The sequence below is a fragment of the Vigna unguiculata genome, chromosome 4 (genome assembly GCF_004118075.2).
Source record: "Vigna unguiculata cultivar IT97K-499-35 chromosome 4, ASM411807v1, whole genome shotgun sequence".
In the NCBI taxonomy this organism is placed as follows: domain Eukaryota; kingdom Viridiplantae; phylum Streptophyta; class Magnoliopsida; order Fabales; family Fabaceae; genus Vigna; species Vigna unguiculata.
The window spans coordinates 31,331,662-31,358,888 of NC_040282.1; the positions used below are offsets into that span (position 1 = coordinate 31,331,662).

The 27,227-nt window shown below is 29.5% G+C and overlaps 1 long non-coding RNA gene and 6 other non-coding genes across 7 annotated transcripts; 1 reads left to right on the forward strand and 6 right to left on the reverse strand.

The window, feature by feature from the left end:
• Positions 1–743: 743 nt before the first annotated feature.
• On the reverse strand, positions 744–817 carry TRNAI-AAU. Its single transcript has one exon. It is a non-coding gene; the product is annotated as a tRNA-Ile (tRNA).
• Positions 818–1,650: 833 nt separating this feature from the next.
• Positions 1,651–1,724, reverse strand: TRNAI-AAU. Its single transcript has one exon. It is a non-coding gene; the product is annotated as a tRNA-Ile (tRNA).
• Positions 1,725–4,007: 2,283 nt separating this feature from the next.
• On the reverse strand, positions 4,008–4,081 carry TRNAI-AAU. The gene has a single exon. It is a non-coding gene; the product is annotated as a tRNA-Ile (tRNA).
• A 686-nt stretch (positions 4,082–4,767) lies between these two features.
• On the reverse strand, positions 4,768–4,841 carry TRNAI-AAU. Its single transcript has one exon. It is a non-coding gene; the product is annotated as a tRNA-Ile (tRNA).
• Positions 4,842–5,534: 693 nt separating this feature from the next.
• TRNAI-AAU lies at positions 5,535–5,608 on the reverse strand. The gene has a single exon. It is a non-coding gene; the product is annotated as a tRNA-Ile (tRNA).
• A 743-nt stretch (positions 5,609–6,351) lies between these two features.
• On the reverse strand, positions 6,352–6,425 carry TRNAI-AAU. The gene has a single exon. It is a non-coding gene; the product is annotated as a tRNA-Ile (tRNA).
• A 15,693-nt stretch (positions 6,426–22,118) lies between these two features.
• Positions 22,119–22,512, forward strand: LOC114181306. Its single transcript, XR_003603790.1, has 3 exons — positions 22,119–22,179; positions 22,278–22,399; positions 22,473–22,512. It is a non-coding gene; the product is annotated as an uncharacterized LOC114181306 (long non-coding RNA).
• The last annotated feature ends 4,715 nt before the right edge of the window (positions 22,513–27,227 follow it).

Here is a 27,227-nt window from a genome sequence, read left to right on the forward strand (position 1 = left end):
ATCAGCACAACCTGCGCTAGGTCTCGCTCAAGCTAGGAGCCCTGCTCAGGCGAGAGGAGAGGTCTCACTCAAGCTACAGACTCTCGCTTAGGCAAGACTGCGAACAAAGGCCTAGGAAGATTTTGCGAGTTCTCGCTTAGGCGAGGCCTTCTCGCCTGAGCGAGATGGTTCGTCGCTAAAAAATGCAGCCCTTCGCCTGGGCGAGTGCTCAAGCATAAATCTGGGCGAGCTTTTGCTATTCTCGCCTAGGCGAGACGAGCTCGTTTGAGTTAAAATATCAATTCTCGTCCCCTATTCACGCATACATGGCAGACCATAAATCCAAAACAACATCCAGTATAGTTTTATACGCTCACAAATACCAACCAAGCAGTTTCATTATAAAACAGAAATAAAAACATCCAACATATAGTAAAGCACAAAACCCTAGCTCCCTTCACCTGGAAAATGCTAGCAAAACACACTGACACCTAAGCAAATGAGTACGATAGCTTCCGGAGCAGATTCACGAGTTGTAAACGGTGGAAGAGAAAACGAAGTTGAACTAGCTATTAGAGAAAACTGATGAACTAATTGTGCCATGTAGGTCTCAAATCTATATCATAAGTTCCATCGATCATATTAACATCTAAGCTAATGAATAATGTATTTCAAAGTTTTAAATTAGTTTATAAATAATAATCCTCAGAAAAATGTAAAAATTGGATACAAACTAACTATAGATAAAAAACCAATGAAATGAATGGCCCATGCAAGTCTCGAACCTGCGACCTTCGCGTTATTAGCACAACGCTCTAACCAACTGAGCTAATAGGCCACACATTTTAGTCTTTTAAATAAAGTACAAAAATGTAAACTAAACAAATTACTTTTAAAAAACATTCTATTAAAAAAAAGATTCAGATATTGGCTTTTCTTAATGCAGAATTTGAACCTTTGTAGCACACATTAATACAAGGTCACTTTAACCAACTAACCTAGTCAACTAAACATTTTGATATTTTAAATAAATATTAAGGTTATAAAATACTAAATTTGCTAAAAATTAATATTCCATTGGAAAAGTGAAAAGATTTGATACAAATAGGAGAAAAACCATGACGTGAATGGCCTATGTAGGTCTCCAACTAGAATACTAACTTTTAAAAAGACGAAACTGATGAACACAATGGCCCATGTAGTTCTTGAACTTTGACTTGCACGTTATAGCACTGTGGTCTAACAACATAAGCTAAAAGGTCATACATTTCAACATTTCAAATAAATATTAAAGTTTTAAAACAGTAAATTAGTTTACATATGATATTCCATTGGGAAAAAGAAAAGATTGGATAAAGGTATAGGAAAAAATCAATGAACTAATTGTGTCGTGTAGGTCTTAAATCTATATCATAACTTCCATCTTGAAAGTTTTTTATTTTTTTTGTACTATACCCTCCATCTCTCTCAATTTTTAATTCAATACACAAATTAACATGTTTTAATAAAAATACAAAGAAAGTACTATCGATCCTATAACCATCTAAGCTAATAATATTTACGTGGAAAAAAGGAAAAATGCGATCCTATAACCATCTAAGCTAATAATATTACTTGGAAAAAAGCAAAAATTGGATGCAAACTAACTATAAAAGTAATCAATGAAGTCAATGGTCCATGCAGGTCTCAAACCTGCGACCTTCGCGTTATTAGCACGACGCTCTAACCAACTGAGCTAATGGGCCACACATTTTAGTCTTTTAAATAAAGTTAGAAAATGTAAAATACTTTTAAAGAAAACATTCTATTAGAAAAAAAGGATTCAGATACTGGCTTTTCTTAATGCAGGTCTCGAACCTTTGTCCTACACACTAATACAAGGTCACTTTAACCAAATAAGCTAGTAAGCCAAACATGTTGGTATTTTAAATAAATGTTAAGGTTATAAAATAGTAAATTTGTTAAAAATTATTATTCCAATGGAAAAAGGAAAATATTTGATAGAGATAGGAGAAAAACGATGAAGTGAATGGCCTAAGTAAGTCTCCAACTTGGAATGTAACTTTTAAAAGGATGAAAGAGATGGTCACAATGGCCCATGTACTTCTTGAACTTTGACCTACATGTTATAGCATGATGATCTAACAACATAAGCTAAAATGCAATACATTTCAATATTTCAAACAAATATTAAAGTTTTAAAACAATAAATTAGTTTACATATGATATTCCATTGGGAAAAATAAAAGATTTGATTAAGGTAATTATAGGAAAAAACTGATGAACTAATTGTTCCATGTAGGTCTCAAATATATATCATAACTTCATCCTTGAAAGTTTTTTTAATGTTTTTGTACTATATTCGAAATTTCTCTCAAACGTCGATCCTATAACCATCGAACCTATAATATTACTTGGTAAAAAGAAAATTGGATACAAACTAACCATAAGAGAAACCCAATGAAGTTAATGGTACAAACTAACTATAAGAGAAACCCAATGAAGTTAATGGCATATGCAAATGACTTTTAACAAAACCTTCTGTTAGAAAAAAAAGAGATTTAGATACTAGGTTTTCTTAATCTAGGTCTCGAACCTTTGTCCTACACATTAATACAAGTTCACTTTAACCAACTAGGCTAGTGAGCAAAATATTTGGGTATTTTAAATAGATTTCGAGGTTATAAAATAGTAAAGGTTTTCTAAAATTAATATTCCATTGGAAAAATGAAAAGATTTGATACATACAAGAGAAAAACGATGAAGTGAATGGCCTATGCAGGTCTCGAACTTAGATACACTTTTAAATAGACGAAAGAGATCGAGACAATGGTCAATGTAATTCTTGAAGTTTGACCTGCACATTATAACATGATTGTTTAACAACAAGCTAAAACGTCATAGATCTCAACATTTCGAACAAATTTTAAAGTTTTAAAAAAGTAAATTAGTTTACATAGGATATTCTAATGGGTAAAAGAAAAGATTAGATAAAGGTAATTATAGGAAAAAACTTATGAACTAATTGTGCCTTGTAGGTCTCAAATCTATATCAAAACTTTCATCTTGAAAGTCTTTTATTGTTTTTGTAAAATAACCGCAATTTCTTTCAAGTTTTAATTCAATACACAAAATAACATGTTTTAATAAAAACACATAGAAAGTATTGTCAATCTCATAACCATCTAAGCTAAAAATATTACTTGGAAAAAAGCAAAAAATGGATACAGACTAACTATAAGAGAAAACCAATGAAGTTAATGGATCATGCAGGTCTCAAACCTACGACCTTCGCGTTATGAGCACGACGCTCTAACCAACTGAGCTAATGGGCCACACATTTTAGTCTTTAAAATAAAGTTAGAAAATGTAAAATAAAAAAATTACTTTTAAAGAAAACATTCTATTAGAAAAAAAGGATTCAGATAGTGGCTTTTCTTAATGCAGGTCTCGAACCTTTGTCCTACACAGTAATACAAGGTATTTTTAACCAACTAAGCTAGTTATCCAAACATTTTGGTATTTTAATTAGATGTTGAGGTTATAAAATAGTATATTTGTTTAAAATTAATATTCCATTGGAAAAATGAAAAGATTTGATAGAGATAGGAGAAAAACGATGAAGTGAATGGCCTATACAGGTCTCCAACTTGGATACTATCTTTTAAAAATACGGAAGTGATGGACACAATGGCCCATGTAATTCTTCAACTTCGACCTGCACGTTATAGCACGATGGTCTAAGAACATAAGCTAAAAGGTCGTAGATTTCAACATTTCAAATAAATATTAAGGTTTTAAAGAAGTAAATTAGTTTACATATGATATTCTAATGGGTAAAAGAAAAGATTAGATAAAGGTAAGTATAGAAAAAATCTGATGAACTAATTGTGAATGGTAGGTCTCAAATCTATATCAAAACTTCCATCTCAAAAGCCTTTCATTGTTCTTGTACAATAACTGCAATTTCTTTCAAGTTTTAATTCAATAGACACAGACTAACAATAAGAGAAAACCAATGAAGTTAATGGCCCATGCAGGTCTCGAACCTGCGACCTTCGCGTTATTAGCACGATGCTCTAACCAACTGAGCTAATGGGCCACACATTTTAGTCTTTTAAATAAATTTAGAAAATGTAAAATAAACAAATTACTTTTAAAGAGAACATTCTATTAGAAAAAAAGGATTCAGATAGTAGCTTTTCTTAATGCAGGTCTCGAACCTTTGTCCTACACACTAATACAAGGTATTTTTAACCAACTAAGCTAGTAAGCCAAACATTTTGGTATTTTAATTAGATGTTGAGGTTATAAAATAGTAAGTTTGTTTAAAATTAATATTGCATTGGAAAAATGAAAAGATTTGATAGAGATAGGAGAAAAACGATGAAGTTAATGGCCTATACAGGTCTCCAACTTGGATACTATCTTTTAAAAATACGGAAGTGATGGACACAATGGCCCACGTAATTCTTCAACTTAAACTTGCACGTTATAGCATGATGGTCTAAGAACATAAGCTAAAAGGTCGTAGATTTCAACATTTCAAATAAATATTAAGGTTTTAAAGAAGTAAATTAGTTTACATATGATATTCTAATGGGTAAAAGAAAAGATTAGATAAAGGTAAGTATAGAAAAAATCTGATGAAGACATGTAGGTCTCAAATCTATATCAAAACTTCCATCTCAAAAGTCTTTCCATTGTTCTTGTACAATTACTGCAATTTCTTTCAAGTTTTAATTCAATAGACACAAACAAACTATAAGAGAAAACCAATGAAGTTAATGGCCCATGCAGGTCTCAAACCTGCAACCTTCGCGTTATTAGCACGACGCTCTAACCAATTGAGCTAATGGGCCACACATTTTAGTCTTTTAAATAAAGTTAGAAAATGTAAAATAAACAAATTACTTTTAAAGAAAACATTCTATTAGAAAAAAAGGATTCAGATACCGGCTTTTCTTAATGCAGGTCTTGAACCTTTGTCCTACACACTAATACAAGGTATTTTTAACCAACTAAGCTAGTAAGCCAAACATTTTGGTATTTTAATTAGATGTTGAGGTTATAAAATAGTAAATATGTTTAAAATTAATATTCCATTGGAAAAATGAAAAGATTTGATAGAGATAGCAGAAAAACGATGAAGTGAATGGCCTATACATGTCTTGAACTTGGATACTATCTTTTACAAAGACAAAAGTGATGGACACAATGGCCCACGTAATTGTTGAACTTCGACCTGCACGTTATAGCACGATGGTCTAACAACATAAGCTAAAAGGTCATAGATTTCAACATTTCAAATAAATATTAAAGTTTTAAAGAAGTAAATTAGTTTACATATGATATTCTAATGGGTAAAAGAAAAGATTAGATAAAGGTAATTATAGAAAAAATCTGATGAACTAATTGTGCCATGTAGGTCTCAAATCTATATCAAAACTTCCATCTCAAAAGTCTTTCATTGTTTTTGTACAATAACTGCAATTTCTTTCAAGTTTTAATTCAATAGACATAGACTAACAATAAGAGAAAACCAATGAAGTTAATGGCCCATGCAGGTCTCGAACTTGCGACCTTCGCGTTATTAGCACGACGCTCTAACCAACTGAGCTAATGGGCCACACATTTTAGTCTTTTAAATAAAGTTAGAAAATGTAAAATAAACAATTTACTTTTGAAAAAAAATTCTATTAGAAAAAAAGGATTCAGATACGAGCTTTTCTTAATGTAGGTCTCGAACCTTTGTCCTACACACTAATACAAGGTATTTTTAAACAACTAAGCTAGTAAGACAAACATTTTGGTATTTTAATTAGATGTTGAGGTTATAAAATAGTAAATTTGTTTAAAATTAATATTCCATTGGAAAAATGAAAAGATTTGATAGAGATAGGAGAAAAACGATGAAGTGAATGGCCTCCTATACATGTCTTGAACTTGGATACTATCTTTTAAAAAGACGGAAGTGATGGACACAATGGCCTATGTAATTCTTGAACTTCGACGTGCATGTTATAGCACGATAGTCTAACAACATAAGCTAAAAGGTCATAGATTTCAACATTTCAAACAAATATTAAAGTTTTAAAAAAGTAAATTAGTTTACATATGATATTCTAATGGGTAAAAGAAAAGATTAGATAAAGGTAATTATAGAAAAAATCTGATGAACTAATTGTGCCATGTAGGTCTCAAATCTATATCAAAACTTCCATCTCGAAAGTCTTTCATTGTTTTTGTACAATAACCGCAATTTCTTTCAAGTTTTAATTCAATACACAAATTAACATGTTTTAATAAAAACACATAAAAAGTATTGTCCATCTTATAACCATCTAAGATGGAGAAAACCGATGAAGTTAATGGCCCATGCAGGTCTTGAACTTGCGACCTTCACATTATTAGCACGACGCTGTAACCAACTGAGCTAATGAGCCACATATTTTAGTTTTTTAAATAAAGTTAGAAATTGTAAAATAAACAAATTACTTTAAAAAAAACATTTTATTAGAAAAAAAGGATTCAAATACTGGGTTTTGTTAATGCAGGTCTCGAACCTTTGTCTTACACATTAATACAAGGTCACTTTAACCAACTAACCAAGTGAGCAATATATTTGGGTATTTTAAATAGATGTTGAGGTTATAAAATAGTAAATGTTTTCTAAAATTAATCTTCTTTGGAAAAATGAAAATATTTGATATTGTAACATCCCTTTATAAATTCATAGATGCTCACATCTTAAATCAATGCCAATATTCATTTTGAACCCAAGAGTAAACCATGCTCATATGAAATTATGAAATAATAAGGCAACAGGCACGTAACTCATTTATTCATACAAAGCATATGTCTTACCTCAATCAATAACTACAAGAACCCCCATTTTACCAATCCCTTATGTTAAATTAGATTAACATCAACACTTAGTCATTTAAACTCACATATATTCGAATTGATACAATTGCACAATTACATAACTGATACACCACATAAGACACAATCAAAGTTATATACTTATTCTGTATGCCCCCGCAATCCCATTACATTTAAAGCATGATTATCATGTTCTCATACTTGCCCAAAACCCATCATGATCATGCAACACTCGGTCATAGTGATATCATCAATAGTGGTCGTTTTCACACACTTATAACATCAAACATTCAAGCCAACATATATAGATTTATATATTCAACATAGCTCAATAAGTACTACCAAAATGATACTCATCAATCACGAAACTCAATAATTCCCCTGAGTCACACAGAGGATGACCAACTTTCTTAGCAACAACACAACACTCAATCTTCTAAGAACTTACTTAGAAAATTTTATCACTCACCCGCACTAGGCTTTTCAAAGCTATTTTTAGGAATCTGATATAGCACCACTTTGCAGTCACAACATAAGAACTTTAAATCTTAAAAAGGTGGTTTTGAAGTTGAAAACTAAGTTCTATTTAAAGAGATTTTTGAAAGCCGGGCTAGAAATGAAGAGTTTAGCTAAAACTGCCAAGGATAATCGATTACCACTTAAGATAATCGATTATTCTAATGGTTTTTGAAAACAAATTTTGCAGTGGTAATCAATTACCCAAAATGGCAATTGATTATCTCATGTACATTTTTGAACAAATAATTTTATAATTGCTAGTGGTAATTGATTACCAGAAATGGTAATCGATTATTTTGAGTCGTTTTTGAAGAGCCAAGTTATAACTGCCAGTGATAATCGATTATCATTCGTGGTAATCGATTATCTTAAGTAGATTTTCGAAAAATAAAAGTTTTGAGTCGGTAATCGATTGCCATTCAAGAACCATTATGATATGGTTTTCCAGCTCTTTTGGTTGCCCCCCCTTACGGCTAGGGTTTCTGACCCTTCCTATCCATGCAAAAAATAATTTTAGCAAAAAGGAACCTTATTTCACATAAGCCAAGATTCAATCACACAATCACACCATTGTCAAGTCAATGCACAATCATTCAACCAATTCATATTTCATAATAATTCTTATACATCTAGGAATTTATAATCACTCATCATGATCAAGCATATAATTAAAAATAACAAACTATTAAAATAACATACAAAGGACTCAAACTCAAATCCTCTCACATAACTAAGTACTATCAACCACTTGAGCTAGTACTATTCCTCATCATAAATCCCAACATTAAATGTCATAAAGGTTCCCACTACCCACATTTATTAAATAATCATTTATTTAATTATTTAAATTTCTCTGGTCTTACAAATACAAATAGGAGAAAAACGACGAAGTGAATGACATATGATTTGTGTATTGAATTAAAAATTGAGAGATATTGTAGGTATATTACAAAAACAATATAAAACTTTCAAGATGGAAGTTATGATATAGATTTGAGACCTACATGGCACAATTAGTTCATGGGTTTTTTCCTATAATTACCTTTATCCAATCTTTTCTTTTTTTTTTCAATGGAATATTATATGTAAAATAATTTACTATTTTAAAACTTTAATTTTTATTTGAAATGTTAAAATGTATGACCTTTTAGCTTATGTTGTTAGACCATCATGCTATAACGTGTAGGTCGATGTTCAAGAACTACATGCGCCATTATGTTCATCACTTTTATCTTTTTAAAAGTTAGTATCCAAGTTGGAGGTCGATGTTCAAGAACTACATGCGCCATTGTGTTCATCACTTTTGTCTTTTTAAAAGTTAGTATCCAAGTTGGAGACCTGCATAGGCCATTCACTTCACCAATTTTCTCCTATATGTATCAAATATTTTTATTTTTCCAATGGAAGATTATTTTTTAACAAATTTGCTATTTTATGGCCTTAATATTTATTTAAAATAGCAAAATGTTTGGCTTACTAGCTCAGTTGGTTAAAGTGACCTTTTTTTAAATGTGTAGGACAAAGGTTTGAGACCTACATTAGGAAAATTCAGTGTATGAATCCTTTTTTTTTTTCAATAGAATGTTTTTTTAAAAGTAATTTGTTTATTTTAAAATTTCAAATGTTATTTAAAACACTAAAATGTGTGGCCCATTAGCTCAGTTGGTTAAAGCGTGTGAACCAGCAACCTTTCACTTATTAGCACGACACTGTGACAAACTAAGTTAATAGGCCATGCATTTTAATTTTTGAAATACAATTTGGAACTTTAAAATAAACAAATTAGTTTAAAAAAAATTGGAAACAAGGAAATCATCAGATGTGTCGAGTCTTCAACCAAAACGAATACTAACTTATGAAAAGACAAAAGAGATAAACACAATTGCCCATGCAGGTCTCAAACCATTGAACTTCGCGATGATTTATCCAATTGAGCTAATAAGCTATACATTTCAACGTTTTAAATAAATATTAAAGTTTTAAAATAGTAAATTAGTTTAAAAATAATATTCCATTGAAAAAAATAAAAGATTGGATACAGACTAATTATAGGAAAAAATGATGAACTCAATGGCCCATTTAGGTCTCAAATCTATATCATAACTTTCGGCTTGAAATTTTTTCAGTCTTTTTATACGATACACAAGATTTCTATCAAATTTTAATTCAATACGTAAATTAATAGGTTCTGTTACGTTGGCTATATATTGTCTATTATCATTGATTTCCATCGAGAGTGGTAAACCGATGTATTGAGCGGTTATATATCCAAGATCTTTGTAAGGAATTCATGTGTCTTGTGTTTCATACATATTACTTTTCAAAACATTTTATTTTTCAAATTCATGTACTTATTCTTCAATTGCCTATTGTATCGACTTGACTTTTCATAAATAAAGACAATTACTGTCTTCGCGTTATTAGCACAATGCTCTAGCCAACTCAATTAATAGGCCAAGTTTTAAAATAGTAAATTAGTTTAAAATTAATATTCTATTGGAAAAAAAAGAAGAATAAAAGATGGATACATTTCAATGTTTTATTAACTTTTTGAAACTTTAAAATAAACAAGAACTCACTGGCCCATGCAAGTCTTGAACTTATGACCATCACATTATTAACACAATGCTCTAACCAACTAAGCTAATAGACCATACATTTTAAAAATTATATACAATTTAAAACTTTAAAATAAACAAATTATTTAAAAAACATTTTCTGGGAAAAAAGAAAAAGATCGAATGTATCGAACCTTCAACAAAAATACAATACTAAATTCTGAAAAGACAAACGAGATAAACACAATCGCCCATGTAGGTCTTAAACCTTCGACCTTCACGATGTTCTTACCAACTGAGCTAATAAGTTATGCATTTCAATGTTTTAAATAAACATTAAAGTTTTAAAAAAGTAAATTAGTTTAAAAATAATATTGTGTTGGAAAAATAAAAGATTGGATACAGACTAATTGTAGGGAAAAAACGACAAACTCAACTAAGCCATGCAAGTCTCAAACCTGTGACCTTCGAATTATTAACACGACGCTCTAACCAACTAAGCTAATAGACCATGTGTTTCAATGTTTTAAATATAGTTTAAAACTTTAAGGCTTAAATACTTATTTAGTCCCTATTTTCGTCGCTTTTGTTCAATTTGGTCCTCGTTTTGATTCAATGTTCAATTAGGTCCTAATTTTCGTCAATTTTTTGTCAATTTGGTCCTTTTTGTTAATAGTGTTTAAATAGTTAATGTCAGTGAAGAACAGTGCATGCCATGTGTCCACTATGTTTTTTTATTTAATTTTCTTATTCCTTTTAATTTTTTAAAAAAAATTTCATGTGTCAAATCACCATTGTGTCATGTGTCAATGTCAGTGCTACATGTCAGTCAGTTTGTGATTGTGTTATTTTCTTTTGTTCATTTTAGTTCCTATATTCGTTATTTTTGTTCAATTTAGTCCTTATATTTGTTATTTTTATTCAATTTAGTCACAATTTTGGTTAAAATGGAACAATTTGTCCCTTCTAAATTGAGACTAAATTTAATTTTTTATAAATATTATACTGATATTTTTATTAAAATTAACATTTTTATCAATTATTTTTAAATTCAATTATGAATTATTAGATTTAATTATAAATTAATTATAATTCTTAAATTCAATTGTTAAATAAAATATAATTATTTAAAATATTATTAGAATATAATTATTAAAGGTTCGTTATTTTTGTTCCTTTTGTTACTAAGTATTTCCCACTTTTCCTGAACACTTATACACACCAAAATTCTATAAAATTTATTAGGACTTAGTTTAGATGATATGATATTTTTGGCCCTAACATCATATTGAGCCCTTCTATTTTCCTTTGTAGTCCATTCTGAAAAGGGCTTAGGTTCCTACACATAATTAACATTAATAACAGGAAAAAAGGACAATTAACAATAGCATCTCAAACACCTTTATCAACAACCTTCAAAATTATTTGCATTCTCACTTTCCAAAAAGGATAATTTTCTCCAACAAACAAAGGGGTCGTTAATCGAAGCACCCTCAACAAAAGTTTAGTTTTGTCCCATTATTTTTAAACTTATTTTGAAAAAAATGTCAAAGCAAACTCTAATATCAATTGTTAGAATTGTGCAATGCAATATTTGTTGATGGACAAAAACCAAGAGAAGGGTGAAATGATTTTCTGTTAAAGATTGAAACTTTAAACTTTTTTCCTTAAAAATCAAGGATTTATAAAAGCCTCTACTTAATTTTAACTTAGCAATAACAACACTAAAATAAAGAGTGTAGAGATAAGAGAAATTTACACAGTAGATTTTACATTGGTTCAGATCAAAGATTATATGTCTAGTTGTTAATAAACTAAACTAGAGTGATTAACCAAACATTATATCAAGCTGAAAATTACAACCACTAATCAGTGAAACATGCAATGAACAATTTAAGATATTGAAAGATCACACTTCTCTTCAAGAACCATAAGAGATGAAGAAGTGATATGATTTCTTTAGGTACCGTATATAACTAAATATATAAATTTTGGGTGATTTTTTTACTTCTCCAATAGTATAGATCAAGATCAACCACTCCGCAGAGAGGGCTATTGCACCAACTTCAACAACGACATAGTGAACATGAACGTCAACAACACAAAATCGAGGACAGGGAGCAAAAAACCCACGATCGTTATAGATAAACGCCCAACATGCGGTGTTGTTCAGTGTCGTAGGCTTGGCCACAGACAATGGAAATGGCAGTGAGATCGAGGTTGGCGAGGTGGCTGGCGAAGGGCTGGGTGACGACTGTGATCGAGAACATAGTTAGGGGTTGAAGATTGAAAGGGCCACGATTTTCCATAGGTTGCTGGATTCATAACATGATTGGTGGAAAAGAGATGAGTGAGTGTCAAATCCGTTTTGCGATGTTGACTTCATTAGAGGATTGTGTTCTTCTTTTCAAGTATTTTCCATACACCTTTGCTTCCTCATTGGGTTTTAGTGAGAAAGAGAAAACAAAGACAGATCGAAAGCCTAAACTACTAATACCATATTGAAATGTATATTTGTTGAATATAGGGAGATCACTAGAGATCACAAATAAACTCGCCTCCGTGGGTATTGTCCGAACCCATCCTTATTTTGACAAAAAATCCCCGTTTTGACTGGGTATGGATATGGGTATGGGTATGGAGAATTCCGAGTTTTTCAATTGGATATGGAGATGGTTATGGGGATGTACATATCCCCGCCATAATACTCGTCCTCACCATATCTCCGTCATCATTTAAATTATTAAAATATTCACAATTAATTAAATAACTATATATATATATATATTTTTTTTTTTTCAATTTTTTATTTCTTCTAGTTATTTGGTTTGTCATGAAACTCATCCACATCTCCAATATATTTTTCATCTTATCATAACATTTATGTAATTATGTTAAAATGATGTATGTCAATTAAAATGTTTTTATGTCTCATATTTGAATATTTCTATTATTTTTTAATATTTTTATTTATTGTATATTTTCTTTTCACATGAGTATGTTTAATACTCTCAATTTAAATGTTTAATAGCATAAACCTTTCATTTACTAGGTAATATACAAAAAAATTCTTTACTTATTTTTATTAATTTTTGTTTCATTTGAAGAACTTATTTGTTTCGCTAAAACAATTATTTCTCAACCATTGATTATATATTTTTATATTTGAAAAGTGTTCTTAGATGTCTAAGGTATTTTTCATCTTATCATACCCTTAATTATACATTCATATTTCTTTGTGCGATTTCTTTCAATAATTTCTCAAATTGTTTCTAAGACATACATTTGTTAATTTTTTAATATTTTTATTTGTTGTTTATTTTCATTATGTAGAATACTATTTCAATATATTTTATCTAATTATTTTTTATTTTCTAACTCATTGTATCAATTATACTGTAATTTTTCACTATAATTGTATAAATAACTTTTATTTACTACAATATCAAAATTTAATGTAATTGCCATAAATATTTTTTTATCACCATCCAATATATTTTGGAGTTCAAAAGATACAATGTCCATGTTAAAATTTTATTATTATGTTTATTATTTGTTATTTGCGTTATTTTGATTAAGTGATGTATTATCATTTTTATTAGTGTATAAAAAAAGAGATTCATTAGAATTTAAAAAATTGAAGTAAACAAACATTTAAAATATATTTTAATTTGAATATTGTTTTCCTTTAAATTTTTTCAAAAATATTTTTAAATTTTATCAACTAGGTTTCATTAATATTTGCAGTTTGTAAATTTAATAAATGTTTTAGTTCTCATGAAATTTTATTTGGTATTCTAATCTAAAATGTAAACAATTATAATTTATTTCAAAGTATTTGATACCGAAGAAACAATCATCATCCTAATATTGAATATTTGATAATATTATATTTCCTTTACTGTAATTTTTTATTATTTTATAAAAATTAATTAAAATTTATATTAAAGTAGTAAGGAAACGGGTATGGGTACAAGATTATACCCGTTACCCGACGGGGATGGGGATGTGATAAAACTTTGATACCCGTTGGGTTTGGGTATGGAGATGGAGATGAATTTTTTTTACGGAAATGGGTATGGAATAGCGAAACCCGTCCCCACCCCGTCCCATTGCCATCCCTACAGATCATATAATATGTATATATACTAATTTTTCAGAATCAATTATATTAAATTTCACCTGATAATTAGGAATCAATCATTTTAATTTTTTAGAATATGTAATTGTTAATTTTCTACAAATCTGCAACAGCCGATTACATTCTAACATAAAGGTTCACACTTATCCGTAAATTCATTGTTTGATTAAAGATTAAGGGATGGAGATGAGCTGATCTCAAATAATATTAATGATGTGTTTGGTTTAGCTTGAATCTTCATTGTATAAGTCGTAAAAGGCAAAGCACATTCTAATGTTGGGTTCTGGTTGTAAAATCTAAATGATAGGTTGCCCTTTGGAAAACTTTCTTGCCTTTAAGTTGATAACGAAGAAGCAATATTCACCACCACATTGCTTCTGTTAGTAACAAAACAATAGAAAAAAATCATTAAATCTTCCTTCATTTGCAACACTGATTATTCAGTTGGCTGAAACCATGCTGGTGCCATGATTTGTTAGCAAACATGGGTTGTATAACCTCAGGTTATTATAGGGTTTAGGTTGGGCATAATTTATTGAACTGCACTGAACTGTTATAAACTACAGTGAATTGAAAACTAGTTCGCATGAACTGAACTGAAAAATAATTCAAATAAACTGAACTAAATTGTGTTCTGTTCTAAAAAACTGAACTGAACTGCATTGAATTGAATTGCACTATAATATGAACTAAACTGAACTGCTATGAATGAAACTATTTTCTAAACTACACTATTTTTGAACCGAACTGCAATAATTTTGAATTAAATTGTACAAATTTTGAATCAAACTGCATTATTTTTGAACCAAACTATACTATTTTTGAATCAAATTGCACTAATTTTGAACCGAACTGCATTATTTTTGAACTAAATTACACCAATTTTGAATCGAACTACAATATTCTTGAAACAAACAATACCGTTTTTTATCCAAATTGCACTAATTTTGAATCAAACTATACTGTTTTTGAACTAAATTGTACTAATTTTGAACTGAACTGCACTAATTTTATTGTATATGGTTGTACGATACAATAATAATCTAACTTTTATAATTTAAAAGGGCTTAGAAAATAATACTTGAAATTGCTTTTAAAGATTTTGGAGATGTTGATGGGGTGGAAGATGAGGATGAAAAGTTGGGTTTTGAGATATTGGTCATTTGAATGAAATTCTAGATTGTTTCGAGTTCCAAATCTCTTTTTGTTTCAAAGAATTCATGTTGGTAAAAACTATTTTTGTTTAATAATTTTGTTAAAGAATAAGGAAAAAAAATAGTTTCGATTTTTCCTTCGGTTGTGTTGGTGAAGTTGAACTATCAAACATATGTAACATATGTTGAGTGGGTTTGTATTTTTTTTTTATGAAAATTCACATTTAAATTTTTAGTTACTAAATTCATTGCTATACATGATGAATCTACGTAGAGAAATTGTATCCTAATTATACATAAAATTGATTTTTACTATTAAATTGTCCCAATCTTTTCCATCAATCATCAACCTGAATTTAGAAAAGATTATAATATAATATTTCATTTAATTAGAACTTTTCTGTTTGAATTTTGGATCCCAATACAGAGGAATAGTTAATATATTTAAAATGAACGAAGTTTAAGTGCAAGAATGAAAGAAAAAATTGTATAACTAAAAAGATTAAATTAAAACTTGAAATTGAATATAAAATTATGTTGATTTTATTATATATATAAGTTATTTTGTGATGCAAAAGAAATAAAATATATAGGGATATGAAGAACCTGCAAGAGAAGATGAGTAAAAGAGAGTTCTGGACCAATAAGTTTGTGAGAGACAAGCAACTACTAGAGGGATTAGTCCTTGAGGAGTTTTGGAGCACTCAAAACAATATTCATATTCAAAGTAGTTTCGAGTGTTTAACTGAGCTGCACTATCATTAGTTTAGTTTATTAAAATTGAATTATTCAATAGTTTAGTTCAATTTTTTCTTCAAATAATTTACTAAATTTAGTTTAAAGTAGTATAATTAATTGACAATTTGCAACGGTTCAATTAATTATGTCCAGCCCTAACGGGTTATGGTCTTAACCAATTTTAAAAAGGAAACTTTCTATCCTGATTATGGAATCAGTATAGAAAAGTGAAAGCCTTTTAATCGGTATAAAAAAGTTTTTCTGCACCGGTGTTAGTTTGAATATCATGATAATTTTTTAGTTGTTTATTTACCCAACTGGAGTCTTTTTAGATTTTTCTATGTTTTATTTTGTGTCTTTTGTCAACCTCTTTATTCTTCTAGTTAAACTGTTTTTTACCTTTTAATTTGTCTTTAAATTTTTTTAGTAGTTTTATTGTTTAAAAGTTTTCTACAAATATTTGGTAATTTGTTCATAATTCGTTTGAAGTTATACTCCATTGATTTGATATCCTTAGGGATGGCGAAAATAACAACACAACCAAAATATCAAAAAATGCAGCGGATATAATTATCTTAACTCGCAAGAATCTATGAAGAGCAACAACACATGAGTAACAACAATAAATCACCAAAATCATGAATAAATACACAAAGATTTTTAACATGAAAAATGCCTTAAAGCAAGCGTAAAAACCATGAGTCATTAAGATCAAAGAGATAGCTCCATTATGATTAACAAAGAGTACAAAAAAGTTTTAATCAACTTCACAAAATATTGCTCACACTTAATCAAACAGTAAAACAACAAAGCTTGCAAATAGAGAACAAGAAAGATAAAGAAAAACTGAATACACAATTTTTTGGCGAACTAAATATCTCACAACTTGGACCTTATTATATCAATGATCCAACTGATCAAAATGAAAAATAGGATGTCCCAAACTTGCTATCAAATTTCAAGCCTATTCCAATGATGAAGGAATCTGCAATATTGATTTTACAGTGGTAACTCAGTGAAAAACGTGAAAAATTTTCTCTTTTTCCTCACTCTCAATGTGTTGGTGTTTTAAATGAATTATGACTTTTCATTCTTTATCTTTCTCTTACTTTTTTCAGCCTCGCTCCACCAAGTTAATAAAGACATCAAGTGGACTTTTTAACTTTTGGACTTTTTCTCCACATAGGAAAAGATCCAATATCCAACCCTTGAAACATTTTATCATAAGGTTGTGATTATATTCAAATGATTATGGAGGCTCGTTCATGGAGAAAATTGTATTAGAGTCAACTTTACGTGACTGTTGCATTCACATGGTTTTTGAAAGTGTGTTCATGTAAAAGTTGCACCAAAGGTTCAACGGGCATGACATTTATCATGTTACAATGTATACAATTTAGCCAACGGTATAAGCCACCGAAATAATTTAGTCGCAAATTGTGACTGAAATAGCCATCGATTCATAGTAGTCGCAAATAGCCACCAATTTAGCGACTCAATAAATGTACAATAATTTTTATTCATATAGCGACCGACTATTTTTAGTCTCTAAATATTATGTTTTAGCCATCGATTTAGCGACCAAAATAAATCTTATTCTGTAAAATATATTTAATATGGTAATTAGCCACCAAATATTTTTGGTTACTAATTATTATTTGATATGTAATGTTTTAGCCACCGATTAAGCGATATAAAATATATTTAATATGATATTTAGCCACCGAATAATTTTGGTCGCTAAACATTATTTAATATGTAATGTTTTAGCTACCGATTTAGCGATCAAAATATTTTTTTTATTAAATATATTTAATATGATATTTAGCCACCAAATATTTTTAGTCGTTAAACCATATACATATTTTTTTATAAAATTATTTAACTAGATTAAACTAACATGATAAAAAATTTAAATTAGTATTTAATATAAATTATAAAATAACTAAATTATTTACTTTTACAATTTGTTGCTACACATAAATTTTTTTTCCCCACCGCCACCTCCACCACCACCATCACCCCCATTAACACCACCACAATCACCACCAACACCATAACCACTCACCACCACGACAACCACCACCATCACCACCACCACCACCATAACCAACATCATCACCACCACCACAACCACCACCAACACCACCATCAACACCACATCCACCACCACCATCATAACCAACATCACCACCACCACCATCACCATTGTCAGGACCATGTTCATCACCACCACTACCACCAATTAGGAGAAGTTGACAATTAGGTAAAAAAATATTTTAAATATAAATCTTATGAAAAATATATTGGGACTTGATTTATTTGTGTTAACAAATTTAAGATGAATTTAATATATTTGATTTTCCTCCATCTATGTCATTATCTTCCATCTAGGTCTAATATAAACTAATCTATTTATAATACAATTCAAAGAATAACAAAAAGCAAAAAATTACACGTGTAATTTTCTCAGAATTTGTTCAATTTCAGAAATTTAAATTTTTTTACCTCTTAAGGTAATTTTGACACGTGTCATCTTCTTAGCCCGTCTCAGGCATCTTTCTCGCTTTTCACCACACTCACGTTAATCCTCTCTCTTGACTTCCTCTCTCTCTTCATTTTCTCTCTCAGGCTGTTTACGCACTCTCCACTTCTCTCCTTCCTTAAACCCTTCACTTCCTCTCTCTCTCTTCACTTTCTCTCTCAGCCCGTTTACGCACTCTCCACTTCTCTCCTTCTTCAAACCTTAGCCACCTCTTTGCCTCCGCCTCCACCTCAGTCGCTTTGTTTCGCTCTTCCTCCACAAACGCGACACCAAATAACGTTCTCCACCTCTCTTCACTTTCCCTCTGTCGAACCCTACCCTGTTTTACGCATTCTCCACTTCTGTGCGTCCTCAAACCCTAGCCACCTCTTTTCCTGTCTTCCTCCACTAACGCGATCCACCTCCTTTCCTTCTCAACTTCATTCGACCTTTTTGCCGCGTCCAACCATCTCCACGATTCTCTCGATTCCGATTGGTTTAGGGTTAACATCATTTTTTTTTTGCTTCTAACTAATTTTTTGGTTTGTTTTGTTTGTGTAGATGGTTTTTGTGCTTCAGACGCTCTTCCTCCACAAATGCGATCCACCTCTCTTCCTTCTCAACTTCATTCGACATTTTTGCCGTGTCAAACCATCTCCACGATTCTCTTTACTGAAACCATCTCCACTTTTGTGCCGCATGAAACGCTCTCCATTGGAATCGCACTCTCCCCCTTTCTGCCTCATCAAACCCTAGCCACCTCTCTGACGCCGCCTGAAACGCGATCCTCAAACCCTAATTTTTTGTTCTTAGACTCAATGAATCCAACTTCGTTAACATCAATTTTTTTTCTTCTAACTCATATTTTGGTTTGTTTTGTTTCTGTAGATTGTTTTTGTTCTTCTGTGCGCCCATCTCTCTGACGCCGCCTCAAACGCTCTCCATCGCTCTTGGTTAATAACTTTTATCTCTTCACTTTTAATTTTGAAACCCTAATTTTTCATTTCTTACTCATGTTTTTCTTTGTGTAGATTTTTTGTGTGGTTCTATACCTTTTGAAACCCTCTCGATGTCTCTGCTGAATCAAACCCTCTCCACTTCTTTTTGGACGTAGACTCAAACCCTACCATTTCAATCTGATATGTTGTTCTAACTCATTTATGCAGATTGTTTTTGGGTTCATTCCTTCATTAACTCTAAAAGATAACTTCATCCTGACGTGCACTACGTATTCCAGTTGCTGATCAAATTTCTTTTTCTCCACTACTAATGAGAATATGTTGTAATCAAATTAATTCCTTTAATATGTTGTGTTGTTTAATTGTTTAATTCATGTGTTTTGATTAAACATGTCTTTCTTTGTTATTGATTTTCTGATGTCTGATGAAGAAGTTTGAGCTTGATCTTATTGTCCCTCAACTTTAAATGCAGAATCTGTTGCCATCTTATTTCATAAGATAATTTGTTGTTGATTCTTTATGAACTATTTATGAATTTGTTGTATTGATTTCTTTTGTTGTTGTATCGTTCATTCAAAGATCTTCCATAGTACAATTTTAAAAATCTATTTTTGTCGCCTATTGCATGTTTTATTGGTTTCTATTAACTGAGAAAGTTGCTTCACTTCTTAATCTTTTTTATTCTTAATGTTTGCTCAAATTTGATGCGATTATACATCAACTTTCAAGAAATCCCACCATTTCAGGTTTGCTTAATTCGAACCCGAACATTTGAGGTTTATTTCATTTTTATGTTAATTTTATATTTTATCTTACTTCATCAATCTGATATGTTGTTCTAACTCTTTTTTTTTTTGTTTATGTAGATTGTTTTTGGGTTCATTCCTTCATTAATTCTAATAAGATAACTTCATCCTGACGTGCACTACGTATTCCAGTTGCTGATCAAATTTCTTTTTCTCCACTGCTGATGAGAATATGTTGTAATCAAATTAATTCCTTTAATATGTTGTATTGTTTAATTGTTTAATTCATTGTTTTGATTAAACATGTCTTTCTTTGTTATTGATTTTCTGATGTCTGATGAAGAAGTTTGAGCTTGATCTTATTGTCCCTCAACTTTAAATGCAGAATCTGTTGCCATCTTATGTCATAAGATAATTTGTTGTTGATTCTTTATGAATTTATTGTATTGATTATTTTTGTTGTTGTATCTTTGATTCAAAGATCTTCCATACTATAGTTTTAAAAATATATTTTTGTGGCTTATTGCATGTTTTATTTGTTTCTATTAACTAAGAAAGTTGCTTGACTTCTTGATCTTTGTTATTCTTAATCTTTTTTATATTTTCGCTTACTTTCCATTCCCCTTAACTTTCACGACACGCCAAGATTTCAGGTATAATTTTGTTGGAATGCAGAAACTGTTTCCATCTGAAGTCATAAGCAAAAATGTTGTTGATTAGTTATGAATATTGCATTCACCAAGCTATTTTTCATTAGTTTCAAATGTTCAAATTATACATCTTTATTTGAAATCAGATCTTTATTTCCTATTTTCGTTGATTTGTCAACCTTTTGCAACATTTAAAGTTACTTTTTGTTTTCTTTTTGTACTGCTTTCTGCCACATTTCCTTTTATTGCACAACATTGAACCATGTGAAAAACAGCTTTTGTTTTTTTCTGTGGTCTTCGTATTTTTGTCAGTCACTTTTCCCAATTTTTACTCCATTTGTTTAACCTAAACCACACTTTGCGTGTTGTTTCAGTAAATATCTTTTTTCATGTCAAAATCTGCTTTTGCTTTTGCAGATTATTTCTAAATTTGTGAAATGAAAACCAGAGCATGCGTATGGTGTTGTTTTGTATTTATGATCTTCCAATCTATTTTTTTTAATGTTTTTATGTTTTGTACAAATACATTTTTGCTGACCTTTCTTCATTCCTTACTATACTCTAATTTCCCTCATTCCTTCAACCATGTCTGTTATCCCAAAACACACTCACTCTTTACAAGAACTAAACCTTGAGAAGGAGAGTTGGAATATCCTTGCAAGAGTTGTAAGGTTATGGTTTGTTGAAGATTACACAAAAGGAAAAACTCCATTTTCCATGGAAATTGTTCTTCAAGACTAAGAGGTATCTTCCTTAAACTATAAACGCCTTTTATTTTTTGACTTTTCCTAACTTTTTTTTTTTACCCAAAAGTTTAGATATGTTTTTGTAAGTTTAAATCTGCTTCTATTTTTTCATTTATGAATCTGTTTTTTCAGGGTGTACTAATTCATGCATCTGTTAGACGCACATTGATATACAAATTCCAGTCTGAAATCAAAGAGGATAAGGTTTACACCATCCAATCTTTCAGTGTTTCATGTAATGGTGGTTCTTATAGAACCACAAAACATGCCTATAAGATCAACTTCCAATTTGGAACCAAGGTCAATATGGTGCAAAGTACCTTAGTTCCGAAAACTACAACTTCATACACCCCTTTTTCAACAATCATAGCTGCTGGTTTTGACACAGATTACTTAGTTAGTAAGTATGTTTTGCTTATTTTTCTTCATTTTTTTGTATAACTTTTTGTTAATTTTTTTTCTTTCTTTTTCCTCTTTCTGTAGATGTGATTGGGATGTTTACTGGTGTTGGAACAGATAGGGAGCTAGAGAAAGCTGGTAAGAAAACCAAAATGAATGTCATCCTTATTGAAGCTGATGGGTAAGCAGATTTCATTTGTTTTTGTTCTTTATTGTTTTTTATTTTTCTTCATGTATTTCATCTGCTTCTCTTTTTATGTGATTTTTAACATTCAATAGTTTGCAACTGGAGTGTACTTTATTTGGTCAATATGTTGATATGTTAAATGCATTTCTGGCCTCTGGAGAGGATCAACATGTTGTCATTGCTTTGCATTATTGCAAAGTGAAGACCTTCCAAGGTAACTAACATAAACCACATTATTACAGTTGTATTAATGAATAAAAATCTTTTTGACATTTTCTCTTTTGTAGATAAAGTTTCTATTCAAAACTGTATGAACTGTACCAAGATCATTTTTAACTGTGATGGTGAAGATGCAACCAAGTTGAAAAAAATGTAAGTCTATATACATAACATATATCTTTGTTTATAGATAGATATATGTATATCTTTGTAATATAACATATTTTTTTAACGTAGGATGTGGGATAATACTGAATCTCCTTCTCAAGCTCTTACTCAACTTTGTGCTTCTTCTAAAGTTAGCTTAGAAGATGATTTCATTAAGCTGCATCCTAGGAGTTCAATTGAAGGTCTAAAAGATTTTAAGCAGGTTCAAATATTTGTCTCTATGTTGCACATAAATTTTTTTATTTAATGACTATTTTTTTTTTGTTCATAATTTGATATTCTTTATTTTACAAGAAAGTACTTTTGTAGTAAAAGCTACTATCAAACATGTGCTAGATCATGATGATTGATGGTATACAACATGTATCTGCAACAAAGCAGTTTATCCTGATTCCAAAATGTTTTTTTGTGAAAAGTGTAACAAGCATGTCATTAAGGTTACACCTAGGTAATATTTTCAATATTCACAACATGATTTTATTAATATAATATTAAGAAAACTTAATAATGTTCATAATGTCTTTATTGTTTTTTTTAGGTTTAAACTGAAACTTCGTGTAATTGATGCTACGGATTCTACAACTTTTGTTGTATTTGATCGTGATGCAAGTGCAATGTTGAAGAAATCATGCTCTGACATTTTTGACTTGCAAGACAAGGTTAAGTTTTTAATCTAATCATTTCTGCTTATATTGTTGACATTTAACTTAAATGTTTTGTATAATTTTCAAATGAATTCATAATCAATTATTTCATATTCTATATTGGGTACTTCGTTTCCACTTATTTTATTCATTATTGTTGTACAGTAATTGTTTTACATTAATTTACATCGTTTATATTAATCCTTTTTTAATAGAACACTGCTGTTGGAGACTTGTCTAAAGAGTTTGAAGTCCTTATTGATAAGACCTATCTGTTCAAAGTTGAGTGCAAGAATGATTATAATAGCAAATTTGAACAATCATTCAGAGTTAAAAAAGTTTGCATGGATGAAAAAGTAATTGAAAGCTTTTGTGATGTTGAAATTAAGTCTTTGGTAAGTTTTTTTTTTTTTTCACGTGTTAGCCTATTTTTCTCTTTTATTTTTTTATTATTAATATTGTATACAATTTTTAGGATCTATACTCTGCAAATGAAGAAGAAAGCAAATTAAATGAGCGAACAAATCAAATCTCATTTGGACATTGCAGAGGTAGTTGAAGATTACAATTTAACTTATTTTATAAAGCTTTGTATATGCTAATCTGTTTTTTTGTTTAGGATTTGTTGATCAAATTCACAGAAGAATCGAATGATCTTGAGACTCTAAGTGATGATTTGAACAATATAGTATCAAGCCTTGTTCCTCCCTTCAAATTCATGAGTTAACCCGTAAAGAATCATCTCATCTGGACAATATTGATTTGGGTACTCAACCACCTGTTCCAGTACTTAAAAGACAAAGTCGATCTATGGTTCAAGAAAACAAGAAGATTCCAGTGAAGATGTTGAAGAAGAATATAAAGATTGAAAAGTGATAGACTTTATTTGGATTTTTATGTTTATTATGTTATTTTTTGAAAAACATTTGCTGCTGTTATTTATTTGTACTCATGACCATTATTTTCTGTTTGTCTTTGGTTGTTATTTTGAAAACAATATTACTTCAACTATGTTTTAATTTAATTATGAATAGATTTCATGCTTATTTTTAATTCTGTACTCTATCTTTACATTCAAAATTTGCTAGCTGAATCAAAGTGTGTTGATATAATTTGACATTGTCAACACCATAATCATGCTCGCTACATTAAATTAATTAATTTCAGCATAGGTTTTTCCTTTTCTTTTGGTTTATAAAAAATCCTTTATTTTCACTATTGGTTTACCTTTTTTAAATAGATTTCTATAAATTTATATACGTTTTGTTGTATATGGTTTTTTTCAAATTTAGTATATATTGCTAGCCTAATGTCGAAGTTTTGATATTACTTTTAATGTCAACTACATTATGATGCTAGCTACATCAAAGTCATTAAGTTGTTATCTATGTATATTTTTCAACTACATTATTATTTTTGTATCATATAAAATTTATTTCATGTTTTCAAAACCATGATTCCTTCATCAAACAAATTGATTAACAAATCAAAAAACATTTGTAACTTTGCATTTAAAGGATAAAAGTTGATTTTGATTTTCTTAATCATAATGGTACAATTATTTAAATGTTATCTTTTCTTCTTTTATTAATTAGTTATCTTTTATCTTAATATTTTATTATATTATTTTTATGTGCTATTACTCTTTCAACTTCTTATTTGTTTTTATTTATTTATTTATTTATTAAAAAAATGTTCATTTCTTTATAATTTTTTTAAAGTTATTTTTACTTTCTCAAAATTAATTTAAAAATTTTATTAAGTAGCATTGAATTTTGAAAAACCCTTCTTTAATTTCTCTTTAATTACAAGTCTTTTCATATCTATATATTAACTTTTAATATTATCTTTTATTCTTTTATTAATTAGTTATCTTTTTTCTGAATATTTTATTATATTATTTTTATCTGTTATTACTCTTTCAAATTCTTATTTGTTTTTATTTATTTAAAAAATGTATATTATTTTTAAAGTTAATTTTACTTTCTCAAAATTAATTTTAAAATATTATTAAATATGATTCAATTTTCAAAAAGCTTTCTTTAATTTCTCTTTAATTACAAGTCTTTTCATATCTATATAACTGTCTGTTTTCCTTATTTACTATCAAGTTTTATGTTTTTACAAAATCACTGAAAAAGAAAGGTCACTCCCCTACACTTGCTTCCATGGATTCCTCTTTGAGTGTCACTGTCAGAAAAACTTTAGGAAGGTTCACCACATATCATTTTGTTCATAATCAGGTACGTCTACTTCACAAAAACTTAAAAAAAATATGTGCTTTGATGTTTTTTTTTTAAGTTTAGACCATACCACATTGCTTCTTCATCCATCTTAATCGTTCAAAAACATGTATTTCTATTTTCACTTTTTACACAATATTACTTATTCTCGATTTTCTTTCTAAAAATTCAAACTTTGTACAATAATCGTTCAAAGGTCGTTTTTTTCTATTTGTTTCCCATGCTTCATGTATGTTAAACTATATTTTCCTTCATCATTTATTCTCCAAATCTTACTTCATTTCATTTTTTGTTATCAAAATGTCATCTTTCTTCAATAATCATTGAAATCAGTTAAAACTTCTGTTTTTGATGCATTTATCATCTATGTCCACCTTTTTTGTCTTTCATAAGACAACTTATATTTTTACTTTGTTTAAACTCTGACTTACTATTGGTTTCTTCTAAAGATGTCAACTTTTTTCATTAACCATTCAAATTCACTACTTTTCTGTTTTTTGTTTTTATCAGTTTTACATCACCCATGCATGTTTTTATTCCTATATTTTAATATTTATGCTTTCATCATCAGTTTCATATTTGTCTTATTCATCTTTTTGACCTTTCTATCTGTTTTTTGTCTCATTAGGAGTTTGGACATGTTGATCCAATATTTTTCGCTATTTTTTGAGGAATTAGGACTCGTTTGGCACTTGGAAGATATTGAAGGGAATCAACATCAGTTAACCTTTAATATGGATGTGAATCATCCCGTTCTCATGGATTGTTGGTATAGCCTACGAGTTTTTTTATAAACTGCAACATATCCATCAAATTGTATTTAGATATGTTGGCAATTCTACCTTCCACATCACTGTATTCCCCAACATGTGTACAATATCGACTGGTGCCAAATTTCTTTCAAACCTAATTCGGTTGCGAAAAAAACATCTGTTTAGAGTCAAATTGACAAAATCTCAATGCAAAGGAAGCCATCTGGTGAACTTATAATTTTATTATTTTGGTTTTATATTTTGTTTTGTTTATATATTTTTATTTGTGGTATTATTTTGTTCTTTTTTCAGGACCTACAATCTGACTTTGCAGATTACGTTCGTAAACGTAGATTGAGGAGGTTGGAATTATAGGGACGTCACAACACCTTCATTGTTCAATGTAAACTTCTGCTCCGTAATACACCAAAGAAGTCAAGTAAGATTGGGAAGGGATGGAAGGACTTCTGCACATTCAATCGTTTAGAAGAAGGAGATATTCTTGTGTTTCTAGCGGACAAAAAAATGAAAAAGAAGAAGATCAAAGTATACGACCACAAAGAATGCAGTTTCTAATATTGCACTTTTCTTTTAGTTTACAATTTATATTATGTATGTTTTTTTGAAGAACTTTGAAAGTACTTTGGTTTTATTTTGTTTGTAATAGTTTTAGCATCCTTTTTTTTGTTGCTTCTAATAATTAGAAGCCATATCTAAAAGTATTTAACCTAGTTTAATTATCGTCAAGTTTTATATTTTAATTATTTTCGTAATACAAATTTTATTTAAGTAATGATTTTCTAAAATAAATTTTCATTTTGGATACTATAAATAATTTTAAATGATTATGATAAGAATTCAAATATGTTAAAATATTTGATTGTTTTTCTTAAAAAAAGGTTAGAAGTAATAATAAAGAAGTCAACTTGATATTCTACAGTACTAATAATTGGACATACTAACTGAATATAATTTTTAAAAGATTTTATTAATTTCTTTACAAAAATTATTTTAAT